Below are 22,878 nucleotides of genomic sequence, written 5' to 3'. Positions count from 1 at the left end.
CCAGAACTGGGCTCAAACCCATGATGAATGTTTGGGAAGGATTCTAGGGTTCCAGTAATTTCCCTCTCACAAGGTGATTCTTCAGGTTTTTGTTCCTCCTGAATGCAAAGATAGGTTTGGGCAAGTGATCATTGTCATTGCCCAAATTGAGGAGGTACCAACAGGAGTTGATGGCTTGCCGCAGCTTGTTGTTGAGGTTGGAATGTCTAGTAATGCATACAATCTTGTCCCCAGGGTAACGGTCCTTGGGCTCAAACATAGACTCCCGATTATAGTACCTAGCCCATTTAAATGATTCCTTGATACGTTTGTACGGGTACCCACGTTGTATCAACTTCTCCTTGAGAATGTCGCCCTGTTGGAGAAAGTCCTTAATGTCTCAGCAATTTTTTCTGATATGAAGAAATTGACTGAAAGGGATACTATCCCTCTGACAGCGCGGATGGAAGCTGCTGTACTGCAGGAGGGTATTCCTTGCAGTGGGCTTGGTAAATAAAGATACATAAATTTCATCATTCTGGTGTTCAACCCAAATATCAAGGAATTCAATCCTACAATTGCTGGAGTGGGAGGTACATTTCAGATTGTTCTCTGCAGCATTGAGCCACATAATGAACTCATTCAATGAGTCCTGGTCCCCCTTCCATATAAAAAAGATGTTGTCAATGAACCGGGACCAGGCCCGGACATTTTCACGGAAGGGGGCCATTTCGTTATAGATGTGTACTTGCTTAAAGTACCCCATGTATAGACAAGCTATACTCGGTGCACAGGCAGCGCCCATACACACTCCCCGGATTTGTTGAAAGACACAGTTGTTAAACGCGAAGTAGTTCTCGTAGAGAACTACTTCAAGGCACTTGATGATAAAGGAGGCATTGCTTATCTCTGGCTTAGATGATAGAATGTCCTGCAGAACTCGAATGGCACCTACCTGGGGGATATTGGTGTACAGAGACTCGAGGTCAAAGGCGTTTTTTTGCCGCTACTGGGGCTTTCGTTGGTTTTTGCCCACTAAAGCCGGAATTCCTATTGACATCACACTAATGTTAGCAGAAGTTTTCATCACTGATCCCTGAAGCTATCGCCATGTAGCAACCTCTTGTACAGATGTCGCTAACAAGGTGATCGTTTTCAGCGGTATACAGAGGTAAGAAAACTGTTGCTAACTAGTGTTAGTGGTAGTTTTCGCCAGTCCTTGTACATATGTCCCTCAATAAAGTATCGGCCAAGATTTTTTTAATTATTGCACACTCAATCACTCCATTGATTACCTCAATTTGTAATCAATTGCTTGAAACTTGCTCTATCCCATCGTTTTGTAAGCCCCTATTGGTAAATGCACTCCCAAACCAATCTCTCATGAACAAAGCCATTTATACCAACTACCACTCAGTTAGGGCTAAAGTTCTTGAAAGTTAGGTCAATGGTTAACTCTCTCAACATATTGAGGTTAATGGTATTCAGACAAAATATCATCATACCAAAATATGATGTCCAAAATATCATGATATAGAAATATTGCCTGCAAGAATACCATTGTCAAGAATATCTATTTTAAGGTAAATAATATTGATTTAAAAAATATCAAAATCATATAAATCTTTTACAAAAATATAGTTGTTTATAATATCGTTTTAAAATTATTTGTATGTATTTTAGTTTATATTTCATATGAATATGTAATACATTTTTTGTATAATTATTTTCTATGTTTTTTAATATAGTTGTTTCATATGTAGTAGTTATTAAAGTTAGTATAATGCATTGTTGTGATTTTTAATACTGTAGAGGGTTGTCGGGTTTATATGGGTACAGGGTGGAAAGTAATTTAATTGCAATTAATGATTAATTAATTTTTAATTAATATTATTTATTTAATTGATAATTATGTTACATTTTAGGTTCGGGTGGTGGGTTTTGTAAGGGTAGCGAGTGGGAAGTAAATTAATAATAATTATTGAATAATTAATTTTTCATTAATATCAATTATTTAAATGCTAATTAATAATGTTAACAGTGCAATACATTTTTTTTAGTTTAAAGTTGTTTAGGTGCATATTGTAGGTTTTGTAGGGGTATAGGGTGGGAAGTAATAAACTTGCAATTAATTGGGGGGAGGTGCTTGCCTTGCGTGAAGATGCCCGCTGATTAAGCCAGCTCTGCAAGCCATCTAGACGATCCGGCAGAAATCCTGACCCTTCCGTGTAGTAGAGGTCTGTATATTGGGGGTGCTGGGGGCGCTCAGAGTGAGCTTTCACCCGTGGCCAGAATCAAGGCGATCTAGGTATTTAAAGTGTGCCAACGAGGCGGATGACCGCACAGCCTGCAGGAATAATTGTGGTGAGTCCTACTAAAGTGGAGAGCCACCGTGGCCCGGGGCGAGGAGGATGTGCACTGAGGCCGACAACACTGCCTAGCATAAGGGCGGTGCAAGTGCCTGTTTGCCTGCCATTCTCCGGATTAACCTGGAGGGCCGCAGGAGTGCTCACGGTCGTGCCCTGAATTGGAACATGCTCTGAGGACCGAGTGCATCACCGCATAGCGAAGACGTGCGCCTGCAACTGAAATGAGGTGAGGCCTCCTACTGTGGTGTATCGGCCAGCCTTGAGGGAAAGCGGACATACTCCGAGGCCTGACATGGCGCGCTGCACAGTTGTGTGAAACAAAACAGATCGGCCTCATATGAGCGGTGAGCTGTGGCACCTCCCTGTTGCAGAGGTTCCACAGAATGCACAGCCAAGCATCTCATGAACTGAGATCAGGGGACCTGGCAAATCCCGAGCGCTGGGCCCCACTCGCAGCTTGGGTGAGAGACTAGCATAACCAAGGGCGCTGGGGATACATTTGGTAGATAAATGTATCAACTGGCGCAACAAATCTCCTTGACATCAGTTGCTAGAAGGACTGCGGGGCCTCTCAGTGATCGAAGGGAGGAGTGGCGTCGCCCGTGTTCACGCGTCTTCCTTCACTTGTGGCCCTGTGAGGCGTGTGCATTGCACCTCAGATAGAAGTGGAGGTAGGAACAGTAGCTTGGAACACTTTAGTGCTCCCAGAATCCGGTCTTCAGAGCACGACTTAGAGGAGGCTGACAATACGGACCACGGTGTGCGGCTTTGCATCGCAGGAGTACGACAAGGCTCTATCACTGTGCCCTTAGGGATATAGTGGCCAGCGCTATCTTTGCTGGACTATTCAGTAATTATGGGTAAGGTCAACAAGTCACAGCCCAAGCTGCAGTTCGAAAAGCAAAAGTCACAGCATAGAGATGATGATGCCACTCAACCCGCTGCTGATCAGCGAAATAACACTGAAGAGCCTGAGGAGGACCTCTGTCAGATATTGTTTGCAATGCAGAAGAAACTATCCACCATAGATGGAAAAATTGATTATTTAGCCTACAGGATGGATCAGATGTCAGAACGCATTGTTAAGCACGCAGAGCGCCTTGATATGACAGAGCGGAGAGTATCCGAGGTTAAGACGCTCAAATGGAGACCGATAACATGCAAAAAAGGACGGGAAACCTGCTCACAGCCCTCCAATATAAAGCAGAGGATTTGAAGGCGAGGTCAAGGCAGAGCAATATTCTCATTACAGGGCTTCCTGAAACAAGGATGATGGGAAATATGGAGGTCTTCATTGAAAAGTTGCTGGTGGCTCTGCTGGGCAGGGGCACTTTCTCAGACATGTTTATTGTCGAGCAAGCTCATTGATCCTTAGGCCATAGGCCCCTGCCTGGTGCCCATCCCCGACCTGTAATTGCTAAGGTATTGAATTACTGAGATAGAGACTCTGTACTGAAAAGTGCTAGGGATCTACGGGAACTGCAATTCGAGGGATCTTCCCTCTCACTATTCCCCGATTTCACCATGAAAGTGCAGAAATTGAGGAGGCAGTTTGCACCCCTGAAGCATTGGTTACGAGATCTTGGGTTCAACTATGCCATGTTGTACCCGGCCAGGCTTAGAGTCATGATGAACGGAATGTCACAAATCTCCATATACCCTAGGCCACTACAGAAGGTCCAGAGGCGACCAAGGGACCAGCACAGAGCAACCAGAGGCGTCAGGAGGTGACTTTGAGGAGTAGACAGTCTGGGCCAGTGAGCTGGCCTGCTTTATTGCTAAGTGAAGAGGAAATGTGCTGGCTTCCTAGCAGGGACTATGGACAGCGGATACTGCTGGAAGCTGTGACATTTGCTATTGTATTCCGTATAGGTACCCCAATGTAGGCCCGGGTAACATCCCAACCTTTCACCTACATTTGTCCCTACATTACATACATAACGGGTTGCTAGGACTGACCCTTTACCTAGTTATGGTGCTGCTTACAGAACATTGGGTTTTCCCGAACATTAGCCTCATATATTATTCATGAGGATTCTTGAATTCTTGGAAACTAAGCAAGTCTTCCATCTCCTGCATAATAATTATGTACAAGGTTCATTACCAATGCCATCCTAAGTCTGACAATGGCACAGCAGAGTAGATCCCCTGGGGATACCCGTGGGCATATAAACATCACATCTTGCTAAGGTAGTCAAAGGAGATCAGGACTTCCATGCTGACACACTGACGCAAGACACCGAGGTTTCTGCATGCAGATACTCCAGCTCGCAGTGGTCTAAAATCCCTTGCTGGGTGTCCAACATGGGACCAAGACTGGGTTCCACTTCAGGTAATGGGGTTAACTTTATCCTAGAAGGCTTTTGGCTTAACACCTACACACATGCTAGGTACACTTAGGAACATCTTGTAAGGATAGCATCATAGGAGTACGCATTTTATTGTCATGTATTTTAAACACTTGCCTGTATTCATGGTTATAGCAAAATGGTAGAAATCTACCATCATTTTACTTTCTTAGTGCTTCTAATCATTTATATCTGTTTCTGTCTAGTGGTTGTTTCAGCACACTTATTTTACACTAGAATAACGACTGTTCAATAAATGCTTATTGAAAAACGTCCATACCGTTTATTCTGTGTATCTCTCTGAGAATAAGCTAACATGAGTGACTGAGCAAAAAGTAGAGCACTGTTTCCAGGGCACTTAGGGATCAGGGTTTTCCTGTTCGATAGTTGCCAAGAATTATTCTCTCCTTGGTAAGAGAAGTTTCTAGTGGTACTGTAAGCAAGCATGTACACAGGCCAACATATCGGGCGGGGGTGTCTAGAATCAGTCTGACACCAATCCTACAGTGTATGTTGTCTAAATGCGCAGATCTTATATAGGTTCATAAGAATTGCAGAACATGGTGCCCACCGTTGGTGGAGTACCTATATAATAGTTAAATCTGAGTAGTTCAGTTGTGCTATTCTCAGAGACCCCTACTCACATTTCCCCAGAGACGTCTGGAGTGGGAGGGAACAAAAATCTGCCCCAGCTGAGTAGGCAAAATCCGATGTATTGGCTGTTGGTTAATCAAGCTTGAAGGCCACATTGTTCCTATTGTGCATAACACCTTATCTTAGTTCCCTTGAAAAACTCTTCTTACTAAAAACCATGACTGAGAAGGATGACACTGTGCGTGAACTCCATATAACAGTCCAGGAAGAAGAAGATACAGATGCAATACATCTTTCAGAAAATGTTGGAAATGCCATCACCCTAAAACTAGCTTTATATGATTTAACAGCTAGGGGTGGGCCAGTAACTTCTGATTGAGGCAAGTGAATCATTTAGAACAGAGGTATTCTATTCATGGTTAGATTCCCACAGGCAGATGCATGAACAAAAACATGTAATTTTTACATAGAAGATGACATACCAAACGAATATTGTCCATATGGAGACATTGAAGTTCTGCTCACTAACCAGGAACATATATACTGGTTTTAAAGACGCCCTCCCCCATACAAGAAAAAAAGAGCTAGACTTGGTCCATTCGAAAGAGCCGGAGCAATGTGGCCGTTACTAGCGGCCTACACACCACACCCTGGCATTGGAACAATGCCAGCAGAAGACTTACTTACACTTCACAAAGAATTAGTCAAACTTTACAGAAACATGACACTGTTCGTGATGAGAACACTCACACTCCAGCCAACCAACCACGACTACACCAACAGGTCAGATTCACACAACAACAAACAGGTCAGGGAGATCTTAGATCAACTTGAATATCAGAGTGTGATTGAAAATTGCACCTGTTCAATGAATAATCCTTTATTTCCTGAAATGAAATCTGATCATTCATATTGCCTAGTTTTATATTACAGACATCTGAACTCATGCCCAAAACCCTTGCAGTACAGAACACACACAGTGCCGTTAATGAATAACATTGTGTGGAAAAAATACAAAACAACACTAGATAGCTCAAATGGATTCTTCTGCTAAAATATAGTGCCTAAGAGCAGATATTTGACAGCAATCTCAGCGCTGGAATCCCAGGGTAAAATTTGTGGACTCCTCCAGGGGTATAAGAACAGCCCAGGGTTGTTTTCAGCCAGGGTAAATGAGTACTTCAGAATCTGGATGACGAGGTATTGTCCTATGTAGATGATATTTATCTGACACATGATGACTAAGCATGGGCGTAAAATCCGTTCCGCTCGCGGATTTTTCGGATTTTCGGCAAATCCGCAATCCGCGAACTCTCGCGGATGTGGCGAAAATACGCAAATCCGTGCGAAGCGGAATTTTTGCTTGTGTTCGCACTGCTCGCGGTCCGCGGCGCGGGCAGCAACAATCTCGCACTCGCGAAAGTACAAAAATTACAATTGGGGAGGGGTGAAGGAAGTGGCCCAGTCTCCAACTTCCTGTTCCTGTCCAGCAAGCTCCTCCCATAGGGGTGGGGTGAAGGAAGTGCCCCAGTCTCCAACTTCCTATTCCTGTCCAGCAAGCTCCTCCCATTGCTTAGTCCATTTCCTGGCCACTTTGATTTCGATCTTGACTGGGAAGGATTACTTTTTATGGATGCTGCTGGATATTTGGATTTGAGGCCTTTTGGATTCGAAATTTTATTTCACAAGGAAGTAAGTTGATGTTGTTTGTTTGTGGTGATTTTTGTGTGTGTTGCTTGTTTTTCGACTTTTTGGGGGGGAAAATCTGCAAGTTCGCGAGCTGAGGATTTTTTTGCTTGTGTTCGCACTGCTCGCGTCCCGCGCAGCAACAATCTCGCACTCGTGAAATTGTAAAAATTACAATTCTGCACATGAATTGAAAACCACCAGGCTTAGTTATGGGTGCATGCATGATACAACTGTTTTGTTGAAATTTATTTTTAACATGATTCTGGCCAGGGCATGGATGGCATTGGATTGTGGTGATTTTTGTGTGTTTTACGACTTTTTGGGGTGGTGTTGGGGGCTTGTTATGTGGGTGGGGGCCATTTTATTGCCTGGTCCCGTGTGGGTGGGGGTTTATGGGCCATTTTTAAGCCAGTTTGTGTGCTTTGTGCCATAGGCCTGCACCCAGTGTGCTCTGATTTCATCCATTATGGCCAGGGGGCCCAGAATCGGTCTGTTGGCGGATTTTGCTGGTTTTTCGGCACGTTCGCGCCGTGAAGCAACAATCTCGCACTCGCGAAATTGTAAAAATTGCAATTTTGCACCAGAAAGCCACCAGCAGGCAGCATAAGCCTTCTGAAACTTCATGGATGGCATTGGATTGTGGTGATTTGATTTGTGTTGTGTTTTTTGACTTTTTGGAGTAGGGTTGGGGGCTGGCTATGTTGGTGGTGGCCATTTTGAGGCATGGTCCTGGCCATGTGGATGGGGGTCAAGCGGCCATTTTGAAGGCAGGCAGTGAGCTTTGTGCCATAGGCCTGCACCCATTTTGCCTTGCTTTCACCCATTGTGCCCAGGGGGAGTCAGTGGTACATGAAACTATAACCCTCTCTGTGTGTGCTCTCTTGGATCAATGTTAAATTCCTGTTTCCCAAAAATTTAGCAATTCTTAATTTTGAAATTTCCATATTGTGTGGTGTGCACGAGTGTATTCATAAATGCCTACTTGCAAACTATTTATTGAAGTGCTACATATGCAACATATATTTACTGATGTTCCTCTGTCTTCGTTTGCTTGTAGGTGCATAAAGTCAATAAATCCGCATCATCGTTGAGCATCAGTGCCAGGAAGAAGTCCTGCTGCGGCCTGTTGTTCCGACATCTGAAGAAGATGGCTCCAAAAAGAGGTGCCCGTAGGTCCTCTAGCAAGACAGATGTCTCTACTAAGGAGAAGAAGAAGCAAGTGGCACCACTTACCAAGGAGACTGGTGGCACCATCACTAAATTTTTGTGGGGAAAACAAAGGCCCACCATGAGTGCTGCACAGGTAGCCTGTTTAGTGGTTACATCACCAACGACCAGTGATGTTGGCTCATCGCAAGAAAGTAGCAGCACACCATCAACACAGGTTGTAACTCATCTCACAAGTACTATTCAACAACCAAAGCCGCAACAACAACTGTATGGGTTACTAGTACAAGCACAAGTACATGCGCAAGGAGCTGTCCGAGAAGGAGCTGTCCGAGAAGGAGCTGTCCGAGAAGGAGCTGGCCGAGAAGGAGAAGGCCGAGAAGGAGAAGGCCGAGAAGGAGAGGTCCATGGAGAGTTGCAAGTAGCGATCAGTGAAGAGGCCCATGTAGCGGCGCATGGAGCGGTGCAAGTGCCCACAATGGTTGTTCTTCCAGAAGTAGGGGCACAGGAGGAAATTGACTTTGGAGCCGGGGTATCATGTCAGGAAGACGAAGGCACTCCTCCTGATGATTCATTTTCTCCCAGCTCCCCACCAAAGAAAAGATCAAGGAGTGTGTGTAGAAGTTCCTCTTCAAGCCCCGCTCCATCAGATGATGATCTGGATCTAGATTGGCACCCATCTCCGACGTCTGAGAGGGAGGCACACCATGAGCTGCGAAAGGTATCAAATGTTAAAAGGAAGGGCCCCGGAAAGCTCATACTTATGGATCCGAACGTCGGACTTGATGAAGTGGTTCATTCTGATGTTGATGAACAGGATGACAGCAATGACCTAGTGATCACACACGTCATTCCAGCCACACCGGCCATGCAGCAGACAGACATTTATACCCTATCCCGACGTCAGGCTGAGCGTGACCCTGGCGACGTGCCACTGGTAGCACCACCAATGCAGTCAAGTAGTACAACAAGTTCAACAAAACCTACAGCTCCCATATTTTCTCCCCAGAGGGGGACTCCATCCAGCTCGACTCCCTCAAGTAGGGTTGCTGAAATAATTGCACAACCCAGTAGATGTCTGCAAGGCTCATCCACCACTGCTTCATCTGGCATTGGCAGTATCATCTCGTGCGCCAAAACCAGAGGTTTCAAGTCCCCAGTTTGGAACTTTTTTAGTGTCCATGCAAAGTATGATAACATAGCCGTTTGTTGCATTTGTAAGACTAGCGTTAGCCGTGGTAAGACTGGTATCAACTATGGAACCGGAGGCCAGATAGGTCATCTTGAAAGAAGGCACGCTGTCGAATGGTTTGCGCACCTAGCAAACATCAAGGGAAAGCAATCCCAAAGGGCAAGTGGCCAAAATATACCCATACTAGGTGTTTCATCTGAAGATGACGGGGAGGTAGAAGAAGCGTCAGACATGTGTCCGGTTGCACCCAGTACCCCTGGCAGCACCACACCCTCCGGAACACATAGGAGGCACACTGAGAGTCTGGGAGACACACCAATGCGGAAAATGTCAACACTGATCAGAAGTGGGTCGAAGAAGGCATCAGCATCATCCCGTAAATTTGTCCAGCACACCATTTCAGCCATGTTCTCCTCAGATGTGCAATTTCAACGCAACCACCCAATTGTACGCCTGTATAACACTAAGCTGGCTAAAATGCTAGCGGTGGACCTTCTCCCTTTTTCGTTTGTCGAAGGTGTGGGTTTCCTTGAACTCGTGGCAACACTGGCCCCTAAATGGAAGGTTCCTAGCCGGTTCTATTTTGCCAGGGTTGCTGTTCCAGCACTATATAAAGAGGTGCTTGAGTTGGTTGGGGCTGCTTTGCAGAAGAGTGCTGTTCACACTATACACCTGACAACAGACATGTGGACCAGTTGCCAAGCCCTTGATTACATGTGCATCACTGCACACTGGGTCTCTTTTTCAGGGGTTGCACAACAGATAAATGCAGGTGGTGACTTGGTCGAGATTTTTAAGGGTGCTCGTAAACATGCAACATTAGCCATGTTTGGCCTGGAGAAAAGTCATACTGCAGCCAACATTTTGGATGACTTTAACAAAAAGGTCTCGCAATGGCTGCCCCCAAGAAAATGCAAGGTTGGTTATGTTTCTACTGATAATGGCAGCAATGTAGTTAGGGCCATGGAGGACGGTTTCTATTTCAGAGTGCCGTGTTTGGCGCACTGTATGAACCTTGTCGTGCAAAAGTTCTTGAAAAAAGAACTTGCAGTCGACAAAATACTGACCATCTGCAGAAGAATATGCACACATTTTAACCATTCGTTTAAGGCCCGGAAGGAGCTGAGGCGCAAGCAAAATGAACGTAGTATGCCAGTGAAAGCACTTATCCAGGAGGTGGCAACACGTTGGAACTCAACCTTCTACATGCTTGAGCGTCTGCATGAGCTGTTTCCAGTAGTCAATGAGTATTTCTACAACCTGGGTGGTGATACGACAGAAATGATGCTAGCGGTGGAGCAATGGCAGCTAGTTAAAAACCTGACAGACATGCTTCGTCCTTTTGAGGTCTTCACGCGTGACGTCAGCAGGGAGGACTGTTCTTTGAGCAAAGCTATCCCATTGTTGCTGAAGCTCGAGCACCAAGTCAAGGTGGTGTCTTCACAATTAAAAGATGCTGGAAAGAATGAAGCATATGAGTTGGCGCAGAGATTATTACAACGCCTAGTTAGCAATAAACGGCTTGTAAATATCAAGAAACAACAGCACTACATTTGTGCTACTATTCTGGATCCACGTTACAAAAAGCCATTGTTTGGCAAAGTAATAATTCCTTTTGAAACATCAGATGTTACAGAGTACAAAGGTTGGCTAGCTCAGTCAGCCATTCGTTTTGAAAGAGAGCGGAAGGAAACTGTACGAGAAGACAGTACTACTAGTGAATCAGCAGGCCATCAGGCGTCCCAAAAAAGCACTTCTGCATCTGTGCTTCTGGCAGAAGTGAGTGACTTTTCCACTAAGCCGTTAACCACACCAGCAACCGTATCATCTGCACCAGGCCCAGGCGATATGTCTGAAGCGGATTGGCTAAGTGAGCTAGGGTTTCCTTGTCCCAGAAAGGACACAGAAGTGCAAAGTACAGGAATGCGGGAGGACATTCTTTCAATGGTGCAGGCCTATCTGGATGACTCCACAGCGGTCAATATTACTGAGGACCCATTGGCGTATTGGCATGGGAAAAGAAAAATATGGCGAGAGCTCACCAACCTGGCTATCAATTACTTGTCTTGCCCACTCGCAAGCGTGTCTTCAGAACGTGTTTTTAGTTCTGCTGGTGGCATTGTGACTTGCAAAAGGTCCCGCCTCTTGCCCGCAAATGTGGAGCGACTCAGCGTGATAAAGATGAACCAGCACTTCATACCACCAGATTACAAAGTACGAGAATGCACGCAGGAAGAAGAGGACACCGACCTACCTGAGGAAAGTTCTCCTCAGTTACCAGAAGTACAACCGACTGATGAATTAGCAGAGTATGAGGACGAGTTCTGCTTCCCTGACAGCGAGTTCTGAAAATGAGTCAATGACTCATTAACTGTAAATTTAGTCCTCCTAATTCACTTTTATTCCTGTGTGTCTGTCTTTCTTTGTTTAGCAAGTGCTTCATCACATTCACAACAAAACTGTAATCACCCCATCACAAGCAACAACAAGCCCATCAGCAGAACTGTCTTGATTTTGATGCCGCAGCATTCCTCATGTTCACAACAGTTAGTTGACAAGAACTCAGTCCTGGTCGTCTATCCTCCTCCTCCACTCATCCTATCCATTTCCCGTAATGCTGATGCCTGGATTCTGCACAATGAAGAAACTTACGTTGAGTCCCCTCGAGAGGGACTGGAAGTAGTGAGTCCTCATTTAAATACATTTTGCTAAGTGTGACTTTTTTTCCCCGATTTGCATTTTTGCCTGTTTGGGGGTGTCAAACTTGTTTGCGCTTGGGTTTACGGGTCTTGGCTAGGCCATTGCTGGCAAGGTCTATTAAGGGATGAAATTGGCCAGTTGTGGCCCTGCTGCAGAACGCTTTAGGACTCTGTGAATTCCAGGTGGAGCCAGCCCTCAAACACAAATTACAGGTAAGATAAGCGTTTGGATGGGAGGTAGTATGATGGAGTGTTCGGAGAGGCGAGAGAGTGACAGTGGTTCTAGTAGTAAAGTCCTAGGGCTCTTGAATTAACAAACTCTGTGACAGGCATTTACTTTGGAAAACATTTGGCCTATTGCACGTGAACGTTTAGGCGTTATTATTGCTCGCTTGCCTGTCTTACGGGTGCTGTCTGTGGGGCTTCTAGGTTTTTGTGGTGTGTGAGCACCGCTGCCACATTTCTAATGTTGATTGCTTTTGTTTTGCAGAAAATCCACGCCGGGAAACTCCAGTTGTGGCCCTGCTGCAGAACGCTTTAGGACTCTGTGAAATCCAGGTGGAGCCAGCCCTCAAACACAAATTACAGGTAAGATAAGCGTTTGGATGGGAGGTAGTATAACGGAGTGTTCGGAGAGGCGAGAGAGTGACAGTGGTACTAGTAGTAAAGTCCTAGGGCTCTTGAATTAACAAACTCTGTGACAGGCATTTACTTTGGAAAACATTTGGCCTATTGCACGTGAACCAACACGATGACAGTGTTCAGTTAAATGAACTTACTGCAAAACTACCACCCACCAAGCTCAAAAGTAGTAAAAAAACAGGTATGCTCAGATAAAGTTTGAAAAAGTATATTTATATCCCTAACAAAATAATCTCCCGCAAGACCCTCCCTAACCCCAAAAAATAAATAGTCCTTCAAAAGTCCCCAAAAAACCCAACTCCCTATTCCCACCCCCCAAAAGTCTCTAAAAAAGGGGCAAGGGACACTCTAGGGATGCAAGGTGTTGAGTTTGGCCTCCAAGGCATCATGCCTTAGGGCCAGGGCATCATACTTCTCCTGGAGGGTGGCGTGATCTAGGCGGAGGCCCTCCACCACATTCTGATACTCGTTCCATTTCTGGACCTCCGCCTCTAAGTCGGACACTCTGCGGAGTGCACGGCGCAAGCGAGCCTTAACAGTACTGTGAGGTGCAGCCTTTGCTGCTCGGCGGTGGCGTCTTCCAGCACGGCTCCGGTTCGCTGGAGCACTGCACTTACCGGCAGAACATGGGGTCACGGAGGAGGATGTAGATGTTAGATTTGATGCACTGGAGTGTGTGTCGTCCCCCTCCAGTTCCACCAGCCGCCGATATTCGGCAACAGTTGCTTCCAGCCTCCGTTGCCGGGCCAGTACAGCCAGCATACTCCTCGTCGGTTTTGAGGTTTTAGTATTGCCAACTATATGAAGAAAGAAAGACATAATATGTAACCAATGCTCTTTAAGAATATGATTAACACAAAATAATTCAGCAGGAAGTTGTGTCACAGTACAACTAGCAACTAGCCAGCGCAGTACAAAACTATTCAGGCCAGTATCATGGGCGTCCGCAGGGAGGGGCAAGGGGGGGCGCTTGAATCACCATTTCCCTTCCCACAACTCACTTGTATCCTTGGTTTGATGCTCTTTCATATGAAAGAGATCTGGCAGAAGCCCAGGCGATATGTCTGTTTCCCTCTCTCTCTCTCTCTCTCTGTCTCCCTCTTTATGTCTCCCTGTGTCTCCCTCTACCTCGCTGTCTCTCTCTCTCTGTCTCCCTCCCTCACCCTCCCTCTGGCTCCCTCCCTCTCTCTCTCTCCTTCTGTCTTCCTCTCTCTCTGTCTCTGCCTCTATCTGTCTGTCGGTCCCAGCCTGCTGTAATTACCATATTGTAATTTGTCACTGGGCCACCACTGGATACACATCATATCCTATCTAAGAGTCAGATAGTACCATGATCCAGCTTACCTGTACTCGCCACCGCCACTGTCTCCTTCCTCACAGTCTGTACTTCTTGGTCCGACTCCTCTAGCGCCGCCTCCTCCCCAGAGTGATCCTCGGACTCAGAGTCAATGATCACCACCACATCCGAGCTGGCCCCACCACCAGATGTTCCACCTACAAAGTAGATTTAAGAATGTTAGATTACACCACTCACTAGTATTTGGTCTATGAATGAAAAAATTTGAAAACAACAGAAAAATTAATTGACTGTCTACTCTAGTCTAAAGTAAAAATGTCCCTCCGTCCAGGGAAGGCTGTTGTCTTGCTTCACTTTTTTGTCACAATTGTTGAATGCTTGCTTAATTTTAACACACACCATTTTTCTCTGAACAGACAGAAACTGGACTTCTAAGGACAAGAGCAACATCAACTTCAAACCAGGTGAAAGCTCGGCTCGACCACAAGAAATGTGTTCCATTACTCATCAACTCAGCACCAAGCACTTTTCCATTTCCAACTAACTTTATTTTAATATATGTGTTTACTTAAACTTTTAATAAAGCTTTTAAACTTGAATAGACTCTGTGGTTTTTGGTCCTCCAGACTAGAGTGACTGAGCGAAAAGTTTTGCAATTTTTGCAAGGAGGAGTCCGTGCCGCTGACACTACCAGGTTTATACAGTGTGCCAAACACGCCACTCTGAAATATTATTACTCTGGTCTTTGCTGTCCATAGTTCGGTTTGTGGAGAATTGTCCCTGCAACAGTAGGATTATTGATTTTGCTCCTATCTAAACACTATTTCGAAACAATTAAAATAGGAACGCTTGGACAACAATAGGTCCTCTATATTTAAATGAAAACTTACTGGGGCCAGCAAAGAGCACTCGCCGCCCTGGCCTGCATCCTCCTCCTTTGGAGCCACTGCATCCGATTTTTCGGTCCGCTTGCCCCATGGCGGACCTGACGTACAACATGAAAGAATGAACAGAAAACATTGATGATTGCTGCTTGCCGATGTCCTTGTCAACCAAATCAAACATTTAGAAAGAACAAGAACCAACTATTTCATCCAAAATGAGGGCTACAAAGGAAGGACTGCACCTGAGCCTCTACTCTAGGGGCAGATTTACAAGCCCCTTGCAGCTCTTTTGCTCCATTCTTGCGTCAATTTTGTGACGCAGCGCCACAACAAGAGAGGCGCCATGGTGTGGCGTATATTAACAACGTGACGCATATGGGAGATGCATCCCATTCTAAAGCCCTGCGCCATTAGGGAGCGTTCCAGCGCAAGGGAGGGCGTTCCTGCGCAGGAGCGCATGCTAAAAGTGGCTATGGGGAATATATAAAATTTCAATCAGTCATTTAGGACAATGATGCGTCACTGAAACCCTGCGCCTGCATGAAGCAGACTTACGGCTTGACGCAGCATTGCTGGAGCTGTGCCATCGTTGCAACGCAACTCCATCAATGAGCCGCCTTTACGGCACCGATGCGTAACGCTTCGGTGACGTTTTGGGACCATGGTGTGCCGCATTGTAAATACGGCGCACCATGGGTGGTGCTGGCGTGCCGCACACTTTGCAGGGATGCGCAGGTAATTGCTAATCTGACACTTAGGGGCATACTTACGAGTTCTGAGCTGGACACCTCCAGATGTGCACCAGAACAAATGCGTAACGCAAAACTAACCTTGCGTCACGGCAGATGCGCCGCTATTACAATGCGGCAAACCCTGGCGCAAGGGTAGGCAGATGCGTGACGCATCTCGTGACGAAAGAGGGGCGCATCTCTAGAGTCGCGTCGCGGGCGCGATGCAACTATAGCAATGCTCAGGGCTGCCCAATACTCAACATACTGCATCAGTCCTTACGCCTGCTTCAAGCAAGCAGGCATAAAGAATTGACATAGCAGCGTCGCGGAAGTGCCTGCGTTAAATCTTGTAGATTTCACGCAGGCACTTTTGCGAGGCGCACAGCTGCCTGACCGCCACCCCCCCCTTGCGTGGGAACGCACCCATTGTGGCGCAGGCCCAGGCCTTCACGTGGCGCATCTCCTTAGATGGATCACGTTATACATGACTCGCAGGGATGCACCACGTTTACGTCGCTGTGCGTCAGGTAAGGCAGCGTAAACGTGGAACAAGGGGCTTGTAAATCTGCCCCTTTGTAAAATACACTCATACATTACTCAGCCCAATTAAATGAACACAAAATAGAAAACAAATAAGTAGTGGCACCGCCACAGAGAAGGAGAACAGTGCACCTGAAATGCACAGAAGATTTTGAAATATTAATTTACCTCTCTTATCAATGTAATCAGCAGCATTATTGCTCTTTGTAAAAAAATTAAAGCAAACTTTTGCAATATAACACAGTCACACAGAGCAGGAGAAAAAACAGAGTAGTGAGTGATGAAAAAATTGCTACTACTACTCACCAAGCCCGGGGACCTCCACTCCCAGCACGTCTAGCAGGTCACGCTCTCGGTCCAGGATATCGGTCCAGCGGTGGGTGACTTGATTGTAGGTACGCTGGACCCCCGTGATCTTAAAAAGGGCCCGGCACACCTGCCCCCACCGCTTCTGTCGCTCCTGGCTGTTGGTGTAACCAGCAGCGATCCTGCCGCCTGCCGCGATGGTCCTGGGGAGACGGCGCTGCACATAAAAAACAAGTGCGCCCACCTCCTCAGGGCTGAAGATCTCCCGGGGCACCACAATTTCCGCCCTCAAGCGACCACACGGGAGCCGGGCACGGGCTGCGGTGCCGCACTTGGGCAGCTTGACAGCTGTCTTGACCATGTTCTGGGCAGGTGTTAGCAGTAAAGAAGAGACAAAATGAAAAAGAATAAGAGTAGGGAAGAAGGAAATAAAAGTTTAAAAAAGTAGTTGAAAAGTAAACAAAAGTAGCCTAAAACACAAAAATATAGATCTAGAAAAATAGAGGGATAGAAAATAAGTTAAATAGATCAAAAAAATATTAAAACAAGCAAAGGATGGCAGAGATATACAGAGGATAGAAACACCATACCCAGACACATAGGAATGAATGAAAAACAAGATGGCGGCCCGATCACGTGCGCGTAAGTAAGTTCGCACGCGATTTCTCTCGCGAACTCATGCGAACTTGCATTCGCAAGGCGCTCATTGCGCGAGATTACACATAGCGGGCGGAAACGGAAATACGTCACGCAAACAAAATGGCGGCACCCATACTCAACCTTGGGGTAACTCGCACGAGTTCGCGGCTTCCACGGTCGAGTTCGCACGACGCCGCGCCTCGCGAATAGGGCGAAATTACCCAAAAACGAGTTTTGCAAAAGCAAAACCAACGAGCAGGTGCAAAAGTTCGAGCTCATCATTTGTAACCATTTACCTGTAGTGCTTCCTGAAGGGGCCCTCCAGAATCCGGTTGCCTACTTGCAACTATTGTGTGACCCTGCTCTGACAGTCACAGAATAGTTACAAGTATGCCATTGCATCCTGTTATTGCAACAAAAAGGAAAGGGAGCAGACAAGCAGGTGCCAGCCTTCATTAATGTCAGTTGGGGCAGGGCAGGTGGTGTTGTTTGCAAAACTTAGTGCAGGTGTGCTTGGCTTTGCCACAATAATGTACACTCACTAGTCAATCAGAGGGTGCTGTGATGACACCGAGGGTGGCATGGGTGTGCCAGCCAGAGGGTGGCATGGGTGAACCAGAGTGCCAGTGTTGAGAGAGGATGGCAGTGCTTTGCTTTGCCCCAATAATGTACACTGGTGAACCAGAGGGTGCTGTGATGACACAAAGGGTGACATGGGTGAGCCAGAGGGTGGCATGGGTGACCAAAGAGAGTGCCAGTGGTGACAGAGGGTGGCAGTGATGAAGAAAGCCTTGCAAACAGGCTGGGCACGTAGAAACAACAAGTTCGCAAAACTGGCGACCCGACAAGTAAGTTCGCAATTTGCGAAATTGTACAAAACCCTCGCGAACTTGCAGAAACCCGTGCGAACACACACCCCAAAAAAAATCCGCAATTCCGCGAGAGTTCGCGGATTTTGCGGATTTTCGCAATCCGCAAATCCGCAAATTCGCGGATTGCCAATCCGCAAAATCCGCCCATGCTTAATGATGACCTGGAGGAACACTTGACCAGGGTGAGCAGCGTAATTTTGGGATTTGCCTCTGAGGGCTAAAAGTTTAACTTTAAAAAATGACCTCAATGTCCATTTTTGGGATATGAGCTCCCAAGTGAAGGGAAAAGCTTGGCAGCCAAATCTTAGAAAAGTGTGCGCTGCTCCAACCTCCAAAATCATTGAAAAATGTACAATTCATATTGGGATACCTGAATTTTGGTAGAACATACATTTTGGATTTCGCAGAAAGGGTTAAACCTTTCTACGATCTCATAAGACCTGATTTTTCAGTTAGGCAATGGACACTGGAACACACAGATATCCTTCGTTCCTTACAAGCTGACATGATAGCGTCCAAATACTTACAGACACGCGTAAATGTTCGCAATCTAATAATCCGTATATTTGCGGGTCAATCTGGGTACACCTACCTAGCATAATATGAAGGAAAAACGGTACCCATAGCATACAGATCACACTTGTACATCAACGCTGAGATTTGTTTCGCATCCACAGAGAAAATTCTGACAGCTGTACAGACTGCTGTATTGAGAGAAAGAGCACTCGGTCAGGGGAAACGAATAATTGTCGTGACTCTGGTACCGGCATTAGAGACTGCGACAAAGGCCGGCGTTTTAAATGCTAAAGCCTTACATTTGAGATGGATACAATGGGCTAATTCTCTTACTGCATCAGATGTAGACTACAGACATGGCCCAATTCTAAAAACACAAGCATTTCTGCCATATAAACAAGAATAACCTCTCCCAAATGAAATAATGCCCCTAGATCAATAAGAATACATAATTTGCAGTGATGGATCTGCTCAGCCGGCTATTGGAAGTAAACAGCAATACAGCACTGCATGTGCGACTGTAAAAGGTTGTGTGCACGATAGCAAGTTCCACCCAAGCTGTACAAAAACTCAGGACCTCATTTATGAAACTCATTGCGCCTCCGGAACGTCATTTTTTGTGATGTTCCATGGTGCAGAAGCCTGCGTGATATTTATCAGGCAGCACTAAGGCACTTTTTTGGGCTTAATTCTGCCTGATGAATATCAGTCCCTGGGGCGTGCAATGGGTGTTGCTGGGGGCGTTCCCAGCAACATCCATGACCTTTCGACACTGCCCCATATTTACGAGAAAATGTAATTCTGAGACAGTGCCAAAAGCTTACGCCTACCCAGGGGAGGCTAAAGGGAGGCACAACAAGGAGAAATATCTTTATTTCTCCTCGTTTTTCCTTTTTCTATGTGTGCTGCATTCTGTAGCACACATAGAAAGAGGAAAAAGGCTTGTGATTATTTTTGTACAGAAAGGTTTCCCTTCCTGTAGAAAAATAATCATCCCTGCAATGCAGGCACCCTGGCACCATGGTGCAAAGGTGTCTGCATTGGCGCATGGCAGCCCATTGTGGGGAAAAGGACAGGAATGCGCTGTATCTTATAGATACAGCGCATTCCTGCCCTTTTCTTTTGCCGTAGGGAAGCACAGCAGGAAGGCCTGCTGCGCTGCCCTATGGCAAAAACCTCATAAATGAGACCCTCAGTCTCTAGTTGAATGCACGGCTCAGCTAGCAGAACTAAAAGCTCTTTTACTGGCACTAATTAATGCGGATCGAGAATTCCCCACACTAATTGTGTGCGATTCTTTTTACTGTGTCCAGTCACACAGCAAATATCTTCACTATTGGGTACAAAATGGATTTAAGGACTCGAAAGGTGGCACAATTAATCATAAAATGCTATGAAAACAGGTACCTGAGTTGAAAAACGAACTACGAAAAGCTCACGTGATATAATCGCTGAGCCATCAACGTGATGGCATTCGCGTTGAAGCGAATTCATTGGCTGATAAAGCTGCACAGGGGGCTGTACGAACTATGTCTGTAGCTGCAATCACTTGTTCAAAAATGAGAATAGATGGACAGATAATGGTAGTTGTCATTGCATTATGCAAAGACCACAAGGCACTGGCCAAAGATTTTCCACTCAAGTACTCCTACAAGTTTGATGCAAATAACGTTCAATTTGCTCAGATTTCCGGAGTGGGGGATAGTGTAATACCAGACATGGACGGTACTCCTCTCCATACCATCTAGAGGGAAATTTGGTTCTGGAGAGGAAAAACCGGTACTTAAAGCAATCTTTAACAGCTAGATTATTAGGTATGGTTCGTAGTTGGGCCAATCACTTATATGGGGAACAACGGGCCCTCATCAATATGGCAAGAAGTTCTCTAGGGAGTCTCCCTCCTTATCAGGTCCTATTTTGGACGAGAATATGGGTACCTGATCTTGATTGTGAATGCACAGTGGCAGATGTGAAACACTTTGACATCAATAAACGTTTGGCTGTTTTACAGGATCTAAATGAGTCCAGAGCATTACAGAGCAATGTGCAGGTACAGTGGACTGCCACTGGGGCAATCAAGTCAGCCACGGCAAGGCCAGACTAGGACCCCAAAGTCTGGGATCTGGTAATAGAAAAGATAACAAACAAAAAGGAATTAGTTCCAATGTACAGAAAGCCTGTACCTGTTCTTGCCGTTGAAGGAACAACAACTGTACTCCTGCCAACTCTTGCCTGAAAAAAGGAGAAGAGATTTGTCTCCATTGATCTGATCAAAAAACACTATGTGGCTCATACTGAATAGTAGGCCTAGTGGGCTTCTTTGTAGCCAGCGCCCTCTTCTCGCTATCATACAGGAAGTTCATCAGAAAGGCTCATCACATTTTAAGAGTCTCCTATATGGAATGATGGACTATGCAACAATGCCATGGAACTCGTTCCCTTTGAAACAGAAATTCAAAATCAGAATGAAAGACGAATTTCAATTTAATCTAACTGTGATGTCTACATAAACATGCCCCAACAAGAGTCATCTACAAGTTCAACAAAACCTGCTGAACTACCAAAAATAGTGCAAACTGCATCTGGCTATTTCACCCGAAACGACGCCAGCCCCAAAATCTTGTCAACAACAAATCAAATACTTCTACCTTGGAGAAAACTTTGAGTAACCACAGGGATACTTTTCTTTCTTTTCTGGATACGCTTAGTAACTGTCTTCTGCTTACTTGTTAATGGAACTTACCTTCGCCAAAGCTCTGCAGCATCAAAAGTGAACTTGATCCTGAAACCTCATGTGTCATCACATTGTGAAAAAAGAGACTTGTCATCAGTGAACCTTACAGCAGTCCCTTTACCTGATGATATAGTATGGGAAAAAATTAATTATGATATATTTGGTCCGACCGAACTTTTAAAAATACTACATTTATTTAAAATTTCCTTAAATCATATCATTACCTCCAGTACATTTTCTGATGATTGGGATTTTGAAACTGTAAACAATATGTAGTCTAGCAAAGAAATGTTAGAAGACACCATATATTGTTATGAACATTATGGTCATCATTTTTTCACAAATCCCTAGGAATGCTTTCACATATCACCAATGGGAACATTGCCCTACACCACCAAAAAGTAGTTTGATAACGTTTGCACAGATATTTTCATATTTTTCAGGGTTTAACATTTCAGACCTGACCTCATTCTATTATAAGGTTATACCTACATCCGCACAGAAAAACATGCTGACTAACACTAAACAGATTTACTCTTCTTCCTTTCTTTCCCAAATGTCTGAACAGGGCTTTGACTTATGGAAGGGCACTACAGACTTAAAATCAGTCTGGGGTTCTAGAGATTGTCAAATATAGGGAACAAAAGCACTTTTAAGAGCATGCCTCATTCCTCAGCAGATGATATTTCTAAATAACACTGTGCAACAGGTTTCCTATCTTGGAATAGAAAAGAACAAGAATTTGAACACACCTCGCATTCCAACACCATCACATACCGAGGAAAATTTATATCAGAAAAAGAGGCTACAATAGATGACATTTTACATTACAATTGATCAGACCCCAATTGGAAGGGATTGTTGCTTTGCCCCACAGACACAAACAGATGTCAGGGAAGATTCAGGGGTACTACCGAAAGTTTCAGTACTCATGGGCCAGACCCACTATATGTACAAAGAGAACATCCGGGTGGTGACTTTATACAGTGTTGGGAAGTTATGTTTCGATTGGCTAAAAACCACAACTCTACCACAGGTGAAACAAGACTTATCCTTACTTACAGAGGGTGTGGACCTACGGATTTCTTACTAGGTCCCAGAAAGCCATGTCAAAAACATTTCTTATATGCTGTCTATAATGACATTTGGAATATTCCCCAACAAGAAGCAGCGGAGAGACTACGAGAAATAGACAGGATTAACTTAGAAAAGGCATTAGCCGTAGTTGACAATGGTATGACTACATTAACATCCAGGAGTTATTCACTGGGCAACATTGTATCATCTGCTATTGATGTACCATAACAAGATTTGTCCATACTACAGCACGGGCAATCACAATTACGTTCTATTATGTTAGTTAGCTGGACGTTGCAATCACTGTGCACAGGTTATATGCCTTGGCGTTTTATCAACAGTACGTCCCTGTTTTCTGCATACAATCGAATGGAAAAAAAGATGAAAATGCCACAGAGGGGATCAAAATATACAATGCTGCGTATTGAAAAACTGGATAGATTACTTTTTACTGTGGTAGAATCACCATCCACAGAGTGGTTAATCCATGGCCATATAATGTTACCGCTTTAGAAGACAAAGGTCCTAAGCTTATCGAAATAAAGAAAGTCAATAAAATATAGGCCATAATAGGAAACTATATTCATCCTCTGTCCAGCCGGA

The sequence above is a fragment of the Lissotriton helveticus genome, chromosome 7 (assembly GCF_964261635.1).
Source record: "Lissotriton helveticus chromosome 7, aLisHel1.1, whole genome shotgun sequence".
Classification (NCBI taxonomy): domain Eukaryota; kingdom Metazoa; phylum Chordata; class Amphibia; order Caudata; family Salamandridae; genus Lissotriton; species Lissotriton helveticus.
The sequence above is the reverse complement of the archived record's forward strand: the minus strand, read 5'-3'. Positions refer to the sequence as shown.